Raw genomic sequence first — 19055 nt, 5'->3', positions numbered from 1 at the left:
GTACAGTAGTAGTTATATAGGATGAACCAGGACTAGAATACAGTATATACATATTAAGTGGACAGCAGTAGTTATATAGGATGAACCATGACTGGAATACAGTATATACATATGAAGTGGACAGCAGTAGTTATATAGGATGAACCAGGACTAGAATACAGTATATACATATGAAGTGGGCAGCAGTAGTTATATAGGATGAACCATGACTAGAATACAGTATATACATATGAAGTGGACAGCAGTAGTTATATAGGATGAACCAGGACTGGAATACAGTATATACATATGAAGTGGACAGCAGTAGTTATATAGGATGAACCAGGACTGGAATACAGTATATACATTTGTATTTATTTCACCTTTATTTAACCAGGTAGGCAAGTTGAGAACAAGTTCTCATTTACAATTGCGACCTGGCCAAGATAAAGCAAAGCAGTTCGACAACATACAACAACACAGAGTTACACATGGAGTAAAACAAACATACAGTCAATAATACAGTAAAAACATAAGTCTATATACATTGTGAGCAAATTAGGTGAGATAAGGGAGGTAAAGGCAATAAATAGGCCATGGTGGCAAAGTAAATACAATATAGCAAGTAAAACACTGGAATGGTAGATTTATAATTTGAAGAAAGTTCAAAGTTAAAATATAAATAATATGGTGCAAAGGAGCAAAATAAATAAATAAATAAATACAGTAGGGGAACAAGTAGTATTTTGGGCTAAATTATAGATGGGCTATGTACAGGTGCAGTGATCTGGGAGCTGCTCTGACAGCTGGTGCTTAAAGCTAGTGAGGGAGATATGTGTTTCCAGTTTCAGAGATTTTTGTAGTTCGTTCCAGTCATTGGCAGCAGAGAACTGGAAGGAGAGACGGCCAAAGGAGGAAATGGCTTTGTGGGTAACCAGAGAGATCCCTGACCTTATCTTCTCTCAAGAAGATGTCTGGTAGGCCCATTTACATACCTTTTTTGGACATTTCAAGATAGCAGATGTTTGAGTTGGGTCTATTAACACAGCTGTGAGTTGTTATTTTTTTCATTTTTTCATTTTTGACAAAATGAGCACTCCTGGAAGTGACAGATTTTGACTCATATTGAGTGATAAGACTGAGCTATTTAAAAACACTTTTTCAACATTTCAAGATAGCAGTTAGTTCAGTTTGATCTTATTAAAGACGGCTGTATCATTTTTTTATTCATTTTGACATATTGTTTGGGACCACTTTTTTTGCTCTGTTTGAAGGCTGTCAGCTTCTTCTCAGGAAGAGAATCCCTTAGCCTTTCGACTAATTTTGGGTTAGTTCTCTCAAGAAGAACTAACCCATCTCAACATGACAGAAAGTAAGACAGGAGTCCCTGACCTTATCTTCTCTCAAGAAGATGTCTGGTAGGCCCATTTAAATACCTTTTTTGGACATTTCAAGATAGCAGATGTTTGAGTTGGGTCTATTAACACAGCTGTGAGTTGTTATTTTTTCATTTTTGACAAAATGAGCACTCCTGGAAGTGACAGATTTTGACTCATATTGAGTGATAAGACTGAGCTATTTAATGCCAACACCCAATTGTGTCCCTTATTCCATCATGCAATGCAGACATACCGGTGTATTCCTCATTTCATCATGTAATGCAGACCTACAGGTGTATCACTCATCATGCAACGCAGACATTCAGGTGCTCTCACTCATTCCTTATTTAATGTAATCATGCAGGTGCTATTCCCCAAAACAATGAATAAAGCTTACTAACCTTGTTATTTGCAGCTGAGTTTTTCAATGTTCGTTGAATCTCGTCACCACCTCTGTCGCGTACCAGTTTGCCACCGGCCTGTGAAGAACCCACAGTAAAGGGCCAGGTGATTTACGGATATTTCATCCGCACGGTTTCAGTGTCTCCTTGGAACGACAGCGGCAGTTTGAAATCCGGCTCGAAGGACCAATTGTTAAAGGAATTTTATATATTTTATGATAATAATCAATAATCAATTCGCCTTGACTAATGCCCAAAGTTTGTAAGACAATGGGTTCAAATAATTAGGCAAGGACTCAGCTTTCTGCAAAAGGTATCTGTAGCTTTATTCAGAGAACGTTCTGAGGTCAGGATAACAAAACAGTCATTATATAGTTCTTGCTTTCTTACGCACATGCATTTACACACAATCTGTTGGTGACCTGCAACCCCCATAAACTTCTCACACTGTTTATCACCTTCTGGCTCAGCCTGTTCCTTTCCTTCAAGGTAAGGAACTCTCTGAAGTTTTACTCCCTTGACCATCTGTTTCTCTATCTCTCTATACTAATTGCATACACACATTTCTTTCCCTCTCCAGTGGTTCCTGGACTTTCCGGAACTAATCAGACTAATCGATCCCTACATTGATCTTTACTTTGATTATTCATTAACCATGCTGTATGACTAATAATTCATCATGGTTTATTGATTCATTTACATTTAATAGATAATTCTCTTATCAAGCACCCACCACTGCGACCTGTATGCTCTCGTCGGCTGGCCCTCGCTACATATTCGTCGCCAAACCCACTGGCTCCAGGTCATCTATAGGTCTTTGCTAGGCCGCCTTCACTCAGCTCACAGGTCACCATAGCAACACCCACCCATAGCACGCGCTCCAGGAGGTATATCTCACTGGTCATCCCCAAAGCCAACACCTACTTTGGACACATTTCTTTCTAGTTCTCTGCTGCCAATGACTGGAACGAATTGCAAAAATCGCTGAAGTTGGAGACATATATCTCCCTCACTAACTTTAAGCATCAGCTATCTGAGCAGCTTACCGATCGCTGCAGCTGTACACAGCCCATCTGTAAATAGTCCATCCAACTGCCTACCTCATCCCCATGTTTTTATTTACTTTTTTGCTCTTTTGCACACCAGTATTTCTACTTGCACATCATCATCTGCACATCTATCACTCCAGTGTTAATTTGCTAAATTGTAATTACTTCGCTACTATGGCCTATTTATTGCCTTACCTCCTTACTCCATTTGCACAACTGTATATAGATTTTTCTATTGTGTTATTGACTGTATGCTTGTTTATTCCATGTGTAACTCTGTGTTGTTTGTGTCGCACTGCTTTGCTTTATCTTGGCCAGGTCGCAGTCGTAAATGAGAACTTGTTCTCAACTGGCCTACCTGGTTAAATAAATAAATAAAATCTGAACTTTATTGACAACACCCAAATGGATACTGTCATTAACGCGGTTCTTCAATAATTACACATAATTCTTAATGCTTTAGCAAACATTTTATTAAACAGGACATTCAAAAATATCCTTACAATTATAATCCAAAGTAGTGTGAAATGTACTCATAAGCAACCTGGAAATGGAGGTTACTCCCCTGAGTCTCCCCCATTCACATTCAGAATACATTGTGAAAAACTAAAATCTTTTCTCACCATTTTTGCTCCTGGCAGATATACTACATCCATAACTATCGGTTTCTTCATTAGCAGGGAGGAGTTTCTGCAATCAAATTGCCCTCGTGCTGCAATTTTAGCAAACACAGAAAGGGGCCTATATTGGAGACCAATTAGTCGTCTGGCACACTGCTTAGAGTTTCAACAACATGAATAACTTATTTCTAGCCTACAATCATCGATGTCACTACTAATGTGAAAAGAAGACAAAATATGACTATTCCTACTCATTTTAAGACAATTGTCAAATAATTTTAACATTCATTACAGACGTCAATTGTTGTACAACATCATGGCTCCACTGTTGGCATCACCTTTTACAGTGGGCCTTTAATCATCTGTCTGACTTTGTTGTTCACACAGGAGAGATATGGGACTATCGTGGATCCTCTGGGGAGCCTCAACAACCTCGTGATGCTGAAGAGGCAGAGAAGAGTCTCTCCAGATCAGAACACCTCAATAAACACCTGCAAAGACCCACAGGGAAGAGAACTCACTGCTGCTCTGACTGTGGGAAGAGATTCACCTCCTCAGGCATTAAAATTCATCAGAGAACACACACAGGAGAGAAACCTTACAGCTGTGATCAATGTGGGATGAGTTATACTACATCTGGCTCTCTGAATCTACACCAGAGAACACACACAGGAGAGAAATCTTATATCTGTGATCAATGTGGGAAGAGTTTTGGTCGATCTTGCCATCTGACTCAACACCAGAGAATACACACAGGAGAGAAACCTTACAGCTGTGATCAGTGTGGGAATAGTTTTACTACATCTGGCTCTCTGACTTTACACCGGAGAATACACACAGGAGAGAAACCTTATAGCTGTAATCAATGTGGGAAGAGTTTTACTACATCTAGCCAGCTGACTTTACACCAGAGAATACACACAGGAGAGAAACCTTATAGCTGTGGTCAATGTGGGAAGAGTTTTGGTCAATCTAGCCAGCTGACATTACACCAGAGAACACACACAGGAGAGAAACCTTATAGTTGTGGTCAATGTGGGAAGAGTTTTTGTCAATCTGGCAATCTGACAGTGCACCAGAGAACACACACAGGGGAGTAATCTTATAGCTGTGATCAATGTGGGAAGAGTTTTGGTCAATCTAGCCAGCTGACATTACACCAGAGAACACACTGTATTGTATATATACAATAAATGTATTGGAGATGAGTTTTGTTTGGGCTCGTTCCAAGGGGACGAGAGTTCTAGAAGCTCGTGAGTTTTAGGATTCTATAGAAAGAGAAAGGATAAAAAAGTATGATTGTATATTATTATTTAGAAATACGTGTAGCCAGTAGACACCATGTTTATATTGTAGAAGGTGAAGCTTTGTAGATGATTACGTGAAATGGAAGTTGTAGAGATACTCTGAATGATCGGCTATGAAAAGCCAACTGACATTTACTCCTGAGGTGCTGACCTGTTGCACCCTCGACAACCACTGTGATTATTATTATTTGACCCTGCTGGTCATCTATGAACATTTGAACATCTTGGCCATGTTCAGTTATAATCTCCATCCGGCACAGCCAGAAGAGGACTGGCCACCCCTCATAGCCTGGTTTCTTCCTTGGTTTTGGCCTTTCTAGGGAGTTTTTCCTAGCCACCGTGCTTAGATACCTGCATTGCTTGCTGTTTGGGGTTTTAGGCTGGGTTTCTGTACAGCACATTGAGATATCAGCTGATGTAAGAAGGGCTTTATAAATACATTTGATTGATTGATTGTACAACTGAATACATTCAACTGAAATGTGTCTTGGGTACATATTGGTGTCACCTCGTTAGTCAGTATGTGTTACACCTGTGCTGGCTTGTCCATCTCGTTAGTGGGAAGGTGTTTCACCTGAGCTGGTCCAGGTTCTATTTAAGAGTGTCTGGCCCAGTGCTCCAGTTGTCTTGATACATGTGGAGAGTCAACACCTTTAGTTGCTCCACCTTTTTGGTTTGCTTCCTGTCTTTAAGTTTGGTGTGGGTTTTTCTTTTGTTTGCCTCTTCTTGGGCAGATTTAGTGGGTCTCATGGTGGGTGTCTTTTAGGTCCCAGTTGTTGTTACTAGTCAACTTCCAGTGGACACCCCCATAGTGTCTTTCAGAGCCCCTCCTAAAAAACAAGCTTATATTTTGGGTTGGATGTTGCATCCAATTAATATTTGAATCAATGGATTTTCCTTAGAATGCTAATTCGTCTTTCAGTTGTTAATCTTATGTTTGTTGTGGTAAATATTTCTGTTTATTTTCATTGTTTTATTATTTTTTCCTGTGAAGCATCCATGTCTGAAATGTGCTGTATAAATAAAGCTTGATTTGAACATATTGCAAAAGAAATGAACCCAATGACTGACAATCAACAGACTCTTGCTAAACCAATGAACAAATATGTGCAAAAGCAACACATCTTTATCCATCTTAGTATGAAAAACAGTATAAAGTCAGTACATCTCCCACTATGTCAAAATAGTGCTGGTATGTACGTTTAGTATCACTTTTCAACCAACCCAGTGCATTTGTTGAAGATAAATGTTTAATTCAACAATATGTCAAAGGATTCAACTACTGCAAACTGAAACAAACAAATGGATCAATCCCACTTTTCCAGCCTGCTGAAGGCGTGGTGGAGTGGTAAACACCACCCCCGGCTCTACCAGGGGCTTGAGGTGGTCTCCCACAGCTCTGATTATGTCATGTTCTGTGGCCTTGCTGTTCCATTTCTGACTGCCCCTGCAACACAGAAACACATTTAGTCATATTATATAAAACACTCAAAGTAATGGATATGGAGCATCTATGGCCTCAGTTACACCTGGCACCTAAATGTGACTTCTGTCATCTGATCACTCCAAGCTGCATTAGGTTCAGATCTACCAGGATGGGCCTTTGATATAGTATGGATACAGTCAGGCCACCAAATATGCATCAGCAATGTAAAGAGATGGGGTGAATGAGGGGAAAAGTATTTGACACAAATTACCTTCATTATATCAAAGAACAAATGTGTGTGCCTGAGGGGAAATTAACTTTCATACGGCCAAAAGGGGTGAGAAATTACACCAATACCAGTGGACAATTTGCACTAATGTAAATAAACATAGATGATGGAACATATTCCCTTTTGCTGACGTGATGAACCGCTAAGGGGACATAAATATATACCATCTAAACCATGTGTGACCTCTCACCTCTCTGGCTGTAGAAGTGTTCTTCCTAACCAGTCCCTCAACAGCTCTCTGACTGAGCTCCACCCTCACTGGGTCTTCAGAGGAGAGGAAGGCTGAGGAGGGATGGAAGGATGAATGGATCAGTCAGTCAATAAAGTGTAGAGCTGCTGTCTATGCTGTCTGACTAAATCACTATTTTAGTAGTTCATTAAAGTAAATAAGGCTTTATGACTGCTGAATACCAACTATCAATCACTTAGATCATGTATTTTCAGGTAGAGATACATCCTTGGGACGTCCCTAGCCCGTTGAAGTTGACATTTAAAATGGTTAAGGTAGGGGTTAAGGTTAGGGTTTAGGGTAGGGATGTCCCAAGGATCCCAGATAGCATTGACCATTGTGCATTCTTCTGTCTCTTTTACATAGCAGGTGATGAGTTCTGACTTCTGAACTTGAAAATATTAAATATCCTTATTATGTGAAATTGAATGAAACAATAATGTATGTTGATGCTAATATGATGTACAATATTCCATGATGTTTCTATATGATAACAATAGAGTAATATATTTAATATGATGTACAATATTCCATGATGTTTCTATATGATAACAATACACTAATATATTTAATATGATGTACAATATTCCATGATGTTTCTATATGATAACAATACAGTAATATATTTAATATGATGTACAATATTCCATTATGTTTCTATATGATAACAATAGAGTAAAATATTGAATATGACATATACTATTTTTTAACAGTTTCACTAATTCATTTTAATTAACTTAATCATTATGATTCAACATCAGTTCACCGTCTCACCTCATACTGTATTGGAGCAGCAGCAGCTGACTGCCCAGTTCAACATCAGTTCACGTCTCACCTCATACTGTATTGGAGCAGCAGCAGCTGACTGCCCAGTTCAACATCAGTTCACCGTCTCACCTCATACTGTATTGGAGCAGCAGCAGCTGACTGCCCAGTTCAACATCAGTTCACCGTCTCACCTCATACTGTATTGGAGCAGCAGCAGCTGACTTGATCGTTGATACTAATCATCATGTTTGAATCTGAGAGTAAATAGAGCCGACTACACTCTAAAAATGAAGGGTTCAACTGGGGTTGTTCTCAGATCCCCTAAGAACCGTAGGGTTCTTGGTCAATGAAAAACATCCCCAAAAGGTTCTTCAAAGAACTTGTTAGAAGGTGGGTTCATCGAGGAACCTCCGTTGTTGCTGGACTTCTTCCGGGAACTTCGCAATTACAACTGAAAACGATGGTGACAAGTTTGGATGCGACAACAGTTAAAAAGGTTAAGTTGGGTTGATGTTTGGCTCTGAATATGTCTCGAAATAATTTATTATAATAATATAACATACTAATAATGAATAACGAAGACAATGATGGTTTTCTGTGAATATCTTCCATAACGTTACTATAGTTAATTAATGTTAATATTAGAAAGCCGGGTTTGACCGTCGGCGTTGTATGAGCTACAGTACAGTACCGTTAGCTAGCTAGCTAACGTTATGTCCTAACTAGGCACAACTAGGTTTGGATTATTTCCTCAACTATATTCTTTCCCATATATTGTATATCGTTTCCATAAAGACAACATGGCTTTACACTCATTAACGTAAGTTTCCAATCTAGAGCAGTTCTCATTTTTGTGATAATGAACTAGCTAACGTTAGCTTCGTTAACTAACTAACTAAGGACGGTGACCTGTCCAGACGAGATGTTACAACGAACTGAATCGTCAATGGAGGTCTTCCTCTTTATATAGCCTGCTACAGCATGCAATACTATTAACTCACAAGGGGGCAGAACGTTACATGTACAATACTATCCCATTGTGGAAACGTTACATGTACAATACTATCCCATTTTGGAAACGTTACATGGACAATACTATCCCATTTTGGAAACGTTACATGTCCGCCCCCTTGTGGAGGGAAATTAATATCTTAGATGGTAGCTGTAGATGGGATTCAAATGCATAATGGTATTAATACAGTGTCTAGACTACCTCTTTTGTATAAATGCCCTTCAGAATCCAAACACAGTATTGCCACGCAGCAAAATGTTGTGTATAATCTTTCAAGTCAGCCTGATAAAATATTGAACAATTTGTGTACAAAGATATCTTGAAATGTGATATTAGGGCTGTATGGCAGTACTGTTACTGTATGGCAGTACTGTATTGGCTAGTGCTTTCTCCAATATGTTCTTCTATTTTACATTACATTGTATGTCAATGCCATTTATCTTTAAATATTGATGTAGTACATTTACATTTACATCATTTAGCAGACGCTCTTATCCAGAGCGACTTACAAATTACAAAGTATATATATATATATATATATATATATATATATATATATATATATAGATATATATATATTAATGCTTGTAAGACTTTGACACATTTTCAAGAAGAAGGTACAGATATGTTGTAGGACAGCTGCATTTGAAGTGTACATTTAACCTGCATAGCAGTCAATACATAACTGAAATCTATTAGCGTACAAATGTGTGCAAATGATCTTTTCAGATCTTCTCAGAAATGAATCAAGTCCATGGAATGGATATAGACAAAAAGATAATTCAAGGACTATCAGAGGTAGAGAGGCGAGGCAGGGGTGAGGACATCATCCTGCTATTTTGACAGTCCCTGAAGGACAATACAGAAGAGGGATTTGCTCTTATTCCTTCCCTTTCTCTATGTATTTTGTAATAAAATTAGCAAGTGTAGTAAGATCATTGCTTTACTTTACTAGGACTGGAGACCACAGCAGTGATTCTGCTCTTGCCCTACCTCTTCAATGAGGACCCGAGTGGCCTTTATGTCCGTGACAAGGTATGTCTATGCACCAATCATCTGTTTCTTCATAAACATAGGTGTTCATGCTGATATAAAACTACAGCTGAACATTTGTTCTGTTCTTTGTTAATTGTTTGTGTATTAATCTTTTCTTACTTTTGTTGACACAGATTTCACCGCTCTTCACTCCTTTACTGCACATCGGTGGAAATCCATTTCATCATGAGAGTGAAATCCCGCTGGCCTTTGATGGGGAGAACATCCAGGCCCTCGAGGACGTCCCCGTGGGACTTGGGGCTCTGCTACGACTGGATTTTTATTTTCCCTTAAATTTCCCAAAATGTCAGAAAAACACTTATGTTGTTAAGTGACTGTGTTCTGGGGATCAGAGAAGTTGGGGTGAAGTTACCAGGGCCGGTCATAAAGATGGAAAACTTCCTAACATAACTAAGTGGATATGATATACATTTACATTTAAGTCATTTAGCAGACGCTCTTATCCAGAGCGACTTACAAATTGGTGCATTCACCTTATGATATCCAGTGGAACAACCACTTTACAATAGTGCATCTAAATCTTTTAAAGGGGGGGGGGGGTTAGAAGGATTACTTTATCCTATCCCAGGTATTCCTTAAAGAGGTGGGGTTTCAGGTGTCTCCAGAAGGTGGTGATTGACTCCGCTGTCCTGGCGTCGTGAGGGAGCTTGTTCCACCATTGGGGTGCCAGAGCAGCGAACAGTTTTGACTGGGCTGAGCGGGAACTGTGCTTCCTCAGAGGTAGGGGGGCCAGCAGGCCAGAGGTGGATGAACGCAGTGCCCTTGTTTGGGTGTAGGGCCTGATCAGAGCCTGAAGGTATGGAGGTGCCGTTCCCTTCACAGCTCCGTAGGCAAGCACCATGGTCTTGTAGCGGATGCGAGCTTCAACTGGAAGCCAGTGGAGAGAGCGGAGGAGCGGGGTGACGTGAGAGAACTTGGGAAGGTTGAACACCAGACGGGCTGCAGCGTTCTGGATGAGTTGTAGGGGTTTAATGGCACAGGCAGGGAGCCCAGCCAACAGCGAGTTGCAGTAATCCAGACGGGAGATGACAAGTGCCTGATTAGGACCTGCGCCGCTTCCTGTGTGAGGCAGGGTCGTACTCTGCGAATGTTGTAGAGCATGAACCTACAGGATCGGGTCACCGCCTTGATGTTAGTGGAGAACGACAGGGTATACACACTAAAGCTGAAAAATCTGTATTTAGCATCAAGTCTACAATATTGTTAGTTTACCTATGATTCATCTTTAATGTTGTTTTTATTGTACATCATTATTTTATATATTTTAAATGTCATGAAAAGCACTATACAAAGAAATGTATTATTTATTATGGTCTGACATGTCTGCAGAAATGTTGCAATATTGTAATGTGTTTTGTTTGGTAAATTGTTTTGTAAATATTAATTCATATTTGTGGTGGCACTAAATAAACAATGCATTATTTAAATCCATATTGTCAATATTATTATTATTAAAATATTTCTTATAAGGAGGGAGGGTGGACAGGGAGTTTAAAAAATGAACCCCAAAAGGTTCTTTGAGGAACCATGATAAGGGTTTCTTCAAATAACTTTTAGGGGTTTCCCCACAGTTCCAGTTTGAAGAACCCCTAAAGGATACTCCAGGAACCTTTACTTTTTAGAGTGTATATTGATAAAAGTCACCTGGTCCGAGAGACATTTACATAGTTATACATATATATGACTATTTTGGGGTGAAATAGCGGCCACAACAGACAGACCTGATATCGACCATAATTCGACGTCTTTGGACGTCATGTGCTGACTGGGTATGACCAAAGTTATAGGGATCCCTGGTGCACCATTTACCCAGGTCGTCAGGAGCGGTCACCAAGTCAAGATTCACATCGCCAAATGTGGTGGTTAATTTCTTCAATATCAAATGAGAAGAGAAACTTATCACACAAGTCAGAGTTATTCTTAAACTAAATCTTTATTCACTTATTAATAAGGGAGCAGATCAATACAACACACATACAAAATGAATCGATTGGGTGCCCTACGATAATGATGGCTGGTCGACGAATCACCCCCAGATGATTCATTGAGAGACCAGGGTCTGGCCCTGAGGTCATCTCTCCCTGGTACCATATAGAACAGAAACATTAACTCATGTTCTGGAATGCAGTCTCTTTAGGTTTTATCACCCAAAAGACATTGTAAATCTCCTGTCAGTGTTTTCTCCCAGAGGCCCATCCTCAGTAGAACACACAGACACAATAGTTCTAAGAACCCTCTATTCTGTTGCATAAAACAAACATTTGATGCAATAAAAGTATTATAACATGTAGTTTTGCTCACAGTGTCCACTGAAAGTTGACTAGTAACAACAACTGGGACCTAAAAGACACCCACCATGAGACCCACTAAATCTACCCAAGAAGAGGAAAACAAAAGAAAAACCCACACCAAACTTAAAGACAGGAAGCAAACCAAAAAGGTGGAGCAACTAAAGGTGTTGACTCTCCACATGTATCAAGACAACTGGAGCACTGGGCCAGACACTCTTAAATAGAACCTGGACCAGCTCAGGTGAAACACCTTCCCACTAACGAGATGGACAAGCCAGCACAGGTGTAACACATACTGACTAACGAGGTGACACCAATCAGTGCGTCCTACGTGCTAACGAGCTAGACGCGCTAACGAGCTAGACGCGCTAACGAGCTAGACGCGCTAACGAGCTAGACGCGCTAAAGTCCAACCTCAAAACATAAATGGAAAAACCAAAGCCTGTAACACCTTCACCCTTAAGACAACAAATATGTCCTATATTTTTGATGGACAAGTTTGCTCACCACCAACAGAAAACAACTTCCATTTCACATTATAATCAACTAAAATGCTTCTCCTTCACCAATATAAACATGGGGTCTACTGGCTGTCAACAATTAAAAACAATTATTTAAATAATAATATACAATCATATTATTTTATTCTCCTTTTTCTTACTATAGAATCCTAAAACTCACTAGCTTCTAGAACTCTCGTCCCCTTGGAAGGAACCCAAAAATAAACTCAAATCAAATTGTATTAGTTACGTGTGCCGAATACAACAGGTGTAGACCTGTAGACCTAACAGTGAAATGCTGACTTACGAGCCCCTAACCAACAGTGCAGTTTCAAAAACATACAGAAAAGAATAAGAGATAAAACTCATCTCCAAAACGGAAAAACGTGTCAAAATAAATTGTGATCCATGGCAACGCACTGGTTAAACGCAAAATACAAATCTTTTTGACTGCCCACCCTTGAGACAATCAGCAACCAAGTTGTCCTCACCACGGACATGTCTGATTTCAAGAGGAAACTCCTGCAATATCCGTAGTAACTTTCCACCTCACTGCAGAGCTTCTCTCTCTTTTCAGGGTTCACTAGATAGGCATGTTGTTGGATCGGGGCTCAGTCCCCAATGTCATGCTCTAGTACATTTGGGTTGGCACATCTGAGAATGAACCCTGATATTCTAATAGCAGGGCAACAATGTCAATATAATTGTACCCAAAAAATGTAAATTGGTTGCATTAAAAATAATCATTACTAAATGTTACATGAAATGTAAATATGAAATATTTGGTTGAATAGTCTACTTTCAACAGCTTTTCAATGACATGTTGCTAGGTGGGATATCCCCAATGTCAAAACACAGTTTTAACGTGTCCAAATCAATAACCAATATGCAGAAACAGTTTGGGATATATTGAAAACCTAAACATAACATGTGCTATATACACAAACATCTGCCACAATAAACACAACACATGGAAATGGGAGATATCTGTTACCTCACTGGTTAGAGGACAACCTGCAGAAGACAGTCAGCTACATTTTGGAGTGATGCATTTAAATGTAGGGGTCACTAAACAAAGGAACACAACACTTATTTGTCATAACTCATCGATATCATGTGGAATTTTTTTTTATTTTTTTTTATTTTACCTTTATTTTACCAGGTAAATTGACTGAGAACACATTCTCATTTACAGCAACAACCTGGGGAATAGTTACAGGGGAGAGGAGGGGGATGAATGAGCCAATTGTAAGCTGGGGATGATTAGATATCCATGATGGTATGAGGGCCAGATTGGGAATTTAGCCAGGACACCAGGGGTTAACACCCCTACTCTTACGATAAGCACCATGGGATCTTTAATGACCTCAGAGAGTCAGGACACCCGTTTAACGTCCCATCTGAAAGACGGCACCCTACACTGGGCACTGTCCCCAATCACTGCCCTGGGGAATTTGGATATTGTTTAGACCAGAGGAAAGAGCGCCTCCTACTGGCCCTCCAACACCACTTCCAGCAGCATCTGGTCTCCCATCCAGGGACTGACCAGGACCAACCCTGCTTAGCTTCAGAAGCAAGCAAGCAGTGGGATGCAGGGTGGTATGCTGCTGGGTTAAAGCCAGCAGTGGGATGCAGGGTGATATGCTGCTGGCAATCAATTGTGCGAAAGGAGGAAGATGAGTTTACACGTCCTGTTAAAACGAACAGCTCAAAAACCACACGGAATCTGGGAATAATGTGTACATCCCTGGTTAGAGGACAATTTGTAGAAAACAGCTCGCTACATTTTGAAGTGTTGCATTTTGATTCCAGTGGGTCACCAACATGGTAAGTGTAACACAGCTCTTTTTTTGTTAGTCACTTTTTGTTAAATCACATAAATAGTAACTCTTCCATTTCAGAGCCTGGATTTCCCCCCTGAGGCTAATATCCATATCATGCTGAAATCAATAGAACAGGGGACAAACGTTTAGGGTTCTACATTGTGACATCATTAAAATACTCCTTCTACAATGTTTAAACATTCTACATTGTGACATTAATTCATTGATATCATGAAACAACTCCTTCATGAATTTTCTGATGTTTAATCAGAGATCTTTTATCAGAGTATCTCTTCCCACATTGATTACAGCTATGAGATTTCTCTCCTGTGTGTGTTCTCTGATGTGATACCAGGCTGTTTGACTGAGTAAAACTCTTCCCACATTCACCACAGCTATAAGGTTTCTCTCCTGTGTGTGTTCTCTGATGTGATACCAGGTTGGTTGACTGAGTAAAAGTCTTCCCACATTGATTACAGCTATAAGATTTCTCTCCTGTGTGTATTCTCTGGTGTAAAGTCAGATAGAAAGATGTAGTAAAACTCTTCCCACATTGATCACAGCTATAAGGTTTCTCTCCTGTGTGTCTTCTCTGGTGCACTGTCAGCACTCCAGATCGACAAAAACTCTTCCCACATTGATCACAGCTATAAGATTTCTCTCCTGTGTGTGTTCTCTGGTGTAGTGTCAAAGTTCTAGATGCAGCAAAATTCTTCCCACATTGACCACAGCTATAAGGTTTATCTCCTGTGTGTATTCTCTGGTGAGCTGTCAGCTCTCCAGATCGAGCAAAACTCTTCCCACATTGATCACAGCTATAAGATTTCTCTCCTGTGTGTATTCTCTGGTGAGCTGTCAGCTCTCCAGATCGAGCAAAACTCTTCCCACATTGATCACAGCTATAAGGTTTCTCTCCTGTGTGTGTTCTCTGGTGTTGAGTCAGATGGCAAGATTGACCAAAACTCTTCCCACATTGACCACAGCTATAAGATTTCTCTCCTGTGTGTGTTCTCTGGTGTAGAGTCAGACTGCTAGATGCAGCAAACCTCTTCCCACATTGACCACAGCTATAAGGTTTCTCTCCTGTGTGTATTCTCTGGTGTGAAGTCAGATGGCCAGATGTAGTAAAACTCTTCCCACATTCACCACAGCAATAAGATTTCTCTCCTGTGTGTGTTCTCTGATGAATTTTAATGCCTGATGAGGTGAATCTCTTCCCACAGTCAGAGCAGCAGTGAGTTCTCTTCCCTGTGGATGTCTGCAGGTGTTTATTGAGGTGTTCTGATCTGGAGAGACTCTTCTCTGCCTCGTCAGCATCATGAGGTTGTTGAGGCTCCCCAGAGGATCCACGATAGTCCCATATCTCCCCTGTGTGAACAACAAAGTCAGACAGATGATTAAAGGCCCACAACAGCGGTAATCCACTGTAAAAGGTGATGCCAACAGCGGAGCCATGATGTTGGACAACAATTGACGTCTGTAATGAATGTTAAAATTATTTGATATTTGCCTTAAATTGAGCAAGAATAGTCATATTTTGTCTTGTTTTCACATTAGTAGTAACATAGATGATTGTAGGCTAGAAATAAGTTATTCATGTTGTTGAACCTCTAAGCAGTGTGCCAGACGACTTTTGGTCTCCAATATAGGCCCCTTTCTGTATTTGCTAAAATTGTGGCACGAGGGCAATTTGATTGCAGAAACTCCTCCCTGCTAATGAGGAAACCGATAGTTATGGATGTAGTATATCTGCCTGGAGCAAAAATGGTGAGCAAAGATTTTAGTTTTTCACAATGTATTCTGAATGTGAATGGGGGAGACTCAGGGGAGTAACATCCATTTCCAGGTTGCTTATGAGTACATTTCACACTACCTTGGATTATAAGCAGGTATATCTCTCTGGTCACCCCTAAAGCCAACTCCTCCTTTGGTCGTCTCTCCTTCCAGTTCTCTGCTGCCAATGACTGGAACGAACTATAAAAATCTCTGAAACTGGAAACACTTATCTCCCTCACTAGCTTTAAGCACCAGCTATCAGAGCAGCTCCCAGATCACTGCACCTGTACATAGCCCATCTATAATTTAGCCCAAACTACTACCTCTTCCCCTACTGTATTTATTTATTTTGCTCCTTTGCACCATATTATTTATATTTTAACTTTGAACTTTCTTCAAATAACATATCTACCATTCCAGTGTTTTACTTGATATATTGTATTTACTTTGCCACCATGGCCTTTTTTGCCTTTACCTCCCTTATCTCACATCATTTGCTCACATTGTATATAGTCTTATTTTTTTCTACTGTATCATTGATTGTATGTTGTTTTACTCCTAGTGTAACTCTGTGTTTTTGTATGTTGTCGAACTGCTTTGCTTTATCTTGGCCAGGTCGCAATTGTAAATGAGAACTTGTTCTCAACTTGCCTACCTGGTTAAATAAAGGTGAAATAAAAATAAATAAAAAAATAAAAAATTGTAAGGATATTTGAATGTCCTGTTTAATATAATGTTTGCTAAAGCATTAAGAATTATGTGTAATTATTGAAGAACTGCGTTAATGACAGTATCCATTTGGGTGTTGTCAATAAAGTTAAGATTTTATTTATTTATAGAAACTAGAATATGCATATAATTATTAGCTTTGGATAGAAAACACTCCAAAGTTTCTAAAACTGTTTGAATGGTGTCTGTGAGTATAACAGAACTCATTTGGCAGGCCAAAACCTGAGAAGATTCTGTACAGGAAGTACCCTGTCTGACCATTTCTTGGCCTTCTTGATTATCTCTATCCAAAACAGGGGATCTCTGCTGTTACGTGACACTTCCTACGGCTCCCATGGGCTCTCAGAAGGCGGCAAAAAGCTGAATGGTGGCTTTGCAGGCCATGGCTGAAAAACATTAGCGCGTTTGGATAGTGGTCGGTCAGAATACTATGAGACTGAGGCGCATGCACGAGTCGACTCCATGTTTACTTTCTCTCTCTTTGAACGAAAACAACCACTCCCGGTCAGAATATTATCGCTTTTTTTACGAGAAAAATGGCATAAAAATTGATTTTAAACAGCGGTTGACATGCTTCGAAGTACGGTAATGGAATATTAAAAAATTTTTGTCACGAAACGCGTCGGGCGCGTAACCCTTCGTCACCCTTGGATAGTGTCTTGAACGCACAAACAAAACGCTGCTATTTGGATATAACTATGGATTATTTTGAACCAAACCAACATTTGTTATTGAAGTAGAAGTCCTGGGAGTGCATTCTGACGAAGAACAGCAAAGGTAATAACATTTTTCTTATAGTAAATCTGACTTTGGTGAGGGCTAAACTTGGTGGGTGTCTAAATAGCTAGCCCTGTGATGCCGGGCTATCAACTTAGAATATTGCAAAATGTGCTTTCACCGAAAAGCTATTTTAAAATCGGACATAGCGAGTTCATAGAGGAGTTCTGTATATATAATTCTTAAAATAATTGTTATGTTTTTTGTGAACGTTTATCGTGAGTAATTTAGTAAATTCACCGGAAGTTTTCGGTGGGAATGCTAGTTCTGAACGTCACATGCTAATGTAAAAAGCTGGTTTTTGATATAAATATGAACTTGATTGAACAAAACATGCATGTATTGTTTAACATAATGTCCTAGGAGTGTCATCTGATGAAGATCTTCAAAGGTTAGTGCTGCATTTAGCTGTGGTTTTATTTTTTGTGACCTTATATGCTAGCTTGAAAAATGGGTGTCTGATTATTTCTGGCTGGGTACTCTGCTGACATAATCTAATGTTTTGCTTTCGCTGTAAAGCCTTTTTGAAATCGGACAGTGTGGTTAGATAAAGGAGAGTCTTGTCTTTAAAATGGTGTAAAATAGTCATATGTTTGAAAAATTGAAGTTTTTGTATTTTTGAGGAATTTGTAATTCGCGCCACGCCTATCATTGGATATTGGAGCAGGTGTTCCGCTAGCGGAACGTCTAGATGTAAGAGGTTAACACAGTGTCCAAAGAAGGGCCAGATGTATACAGAATGGTGTCGTCTGAGTAGAGGTGGATCAAGGAATCACCCGCAGCAAGAGCAACATCGTTGGTATATACAGAGAAAAGAGTCGGTGTGAGAATTGAACCCTGTGGTACCCCCACAGAAACTGCCAGAGGTCTGGACAACAGGCCCTCTGATTTGACACACTGAACTCTATCTAAGAAGTAGTTGGTGAACCAGGCGAGTCAGTCATTTGAGAAACCAAGGCTGTTGAGTCTGCCGATAAGAATACAGTGATTGACAGAGTCGAAAGCCTTGGCCAGGTCGATGAAGACGGCTGCACAGTACTGTCTTTTATCGATGGCGGTTATGATATCGTTTAGTACCTTGAGTGTGGCTGAGGTGCACCCGTGTCCAGCTCGGAAACCGGATTGCACAGCGGAGAAGGTACGGTGAGATTCAAAATGGTCAATGATCTGTTTGTTAACTTGGATGTTGAAGACTTTAGAAAGGAAGGGCAGGATGGATATAGGTCTGTAACAGTTTGGGTCTAGAGTGTCACCCCCTTTGAAGAGGGGGATGACCGTGGAAGCGTTACAATCTTTAGGAATCTCGGACGATACGAAAGAGAGGTTGAACAGACTAGTAATAGGGGTTGCCACAATGGCAGTGGAACATTTTAGAAAGAGAGGGTCCAGATTGTCTATCTCAGCTGATTTTTACGGGACCAGGTTTTGCAGCTCTTTCAGAACATCTGCTATCTGGATTTGGGTGAAGGAGAAGCTGGGGAGGCTTGGGGAAGTAGCTTCGGGGGGTGGGGAGCTGTTGGCCGGGGTTGGGGTAGCCAGGAGGAAAGCATGGCCAGCCGTAGAGAAATGCTTATTGAAATTCTCGATTATCGTGGATTTATCGGTGGTGACAGTGTTTCCTAGCCTCAGTGCAGTGGGCAGCTG

General features: G+C 40.1%; 1 long non-coding RNA gene across 1 annotated transcript in view; it reads right to left on the bottom strand.

The window, feature by feature from the left end:
- The window catches only part of LOC123733384 (uncharacterized), a 325585-nt gene that overhangs the window by 43018 nt on the left and 263512 nt on the right, over positions 1-19055 (bottom strand). The window lies entirely within an intron of this gene.

Source organism: Salmo salar, unplaced genomic scaffold (genome assembly GCF_965601325.2).
Source record: "Salmo salar unplaced genomic scaffold, fSalSal1 ptg000587l, whole genome shotgun sequence".
Taxonomy (NCBI): Eukaryota; Metazoa; Chordata; class Actinopteri; order Salmoniformes; family Salmonidae; genus Salmo; species Salmo salar.
Note: the sequence above shows the minus strand (reverse complement) of the source record. Positions and strands in the feature narration are given on the sequence as shown.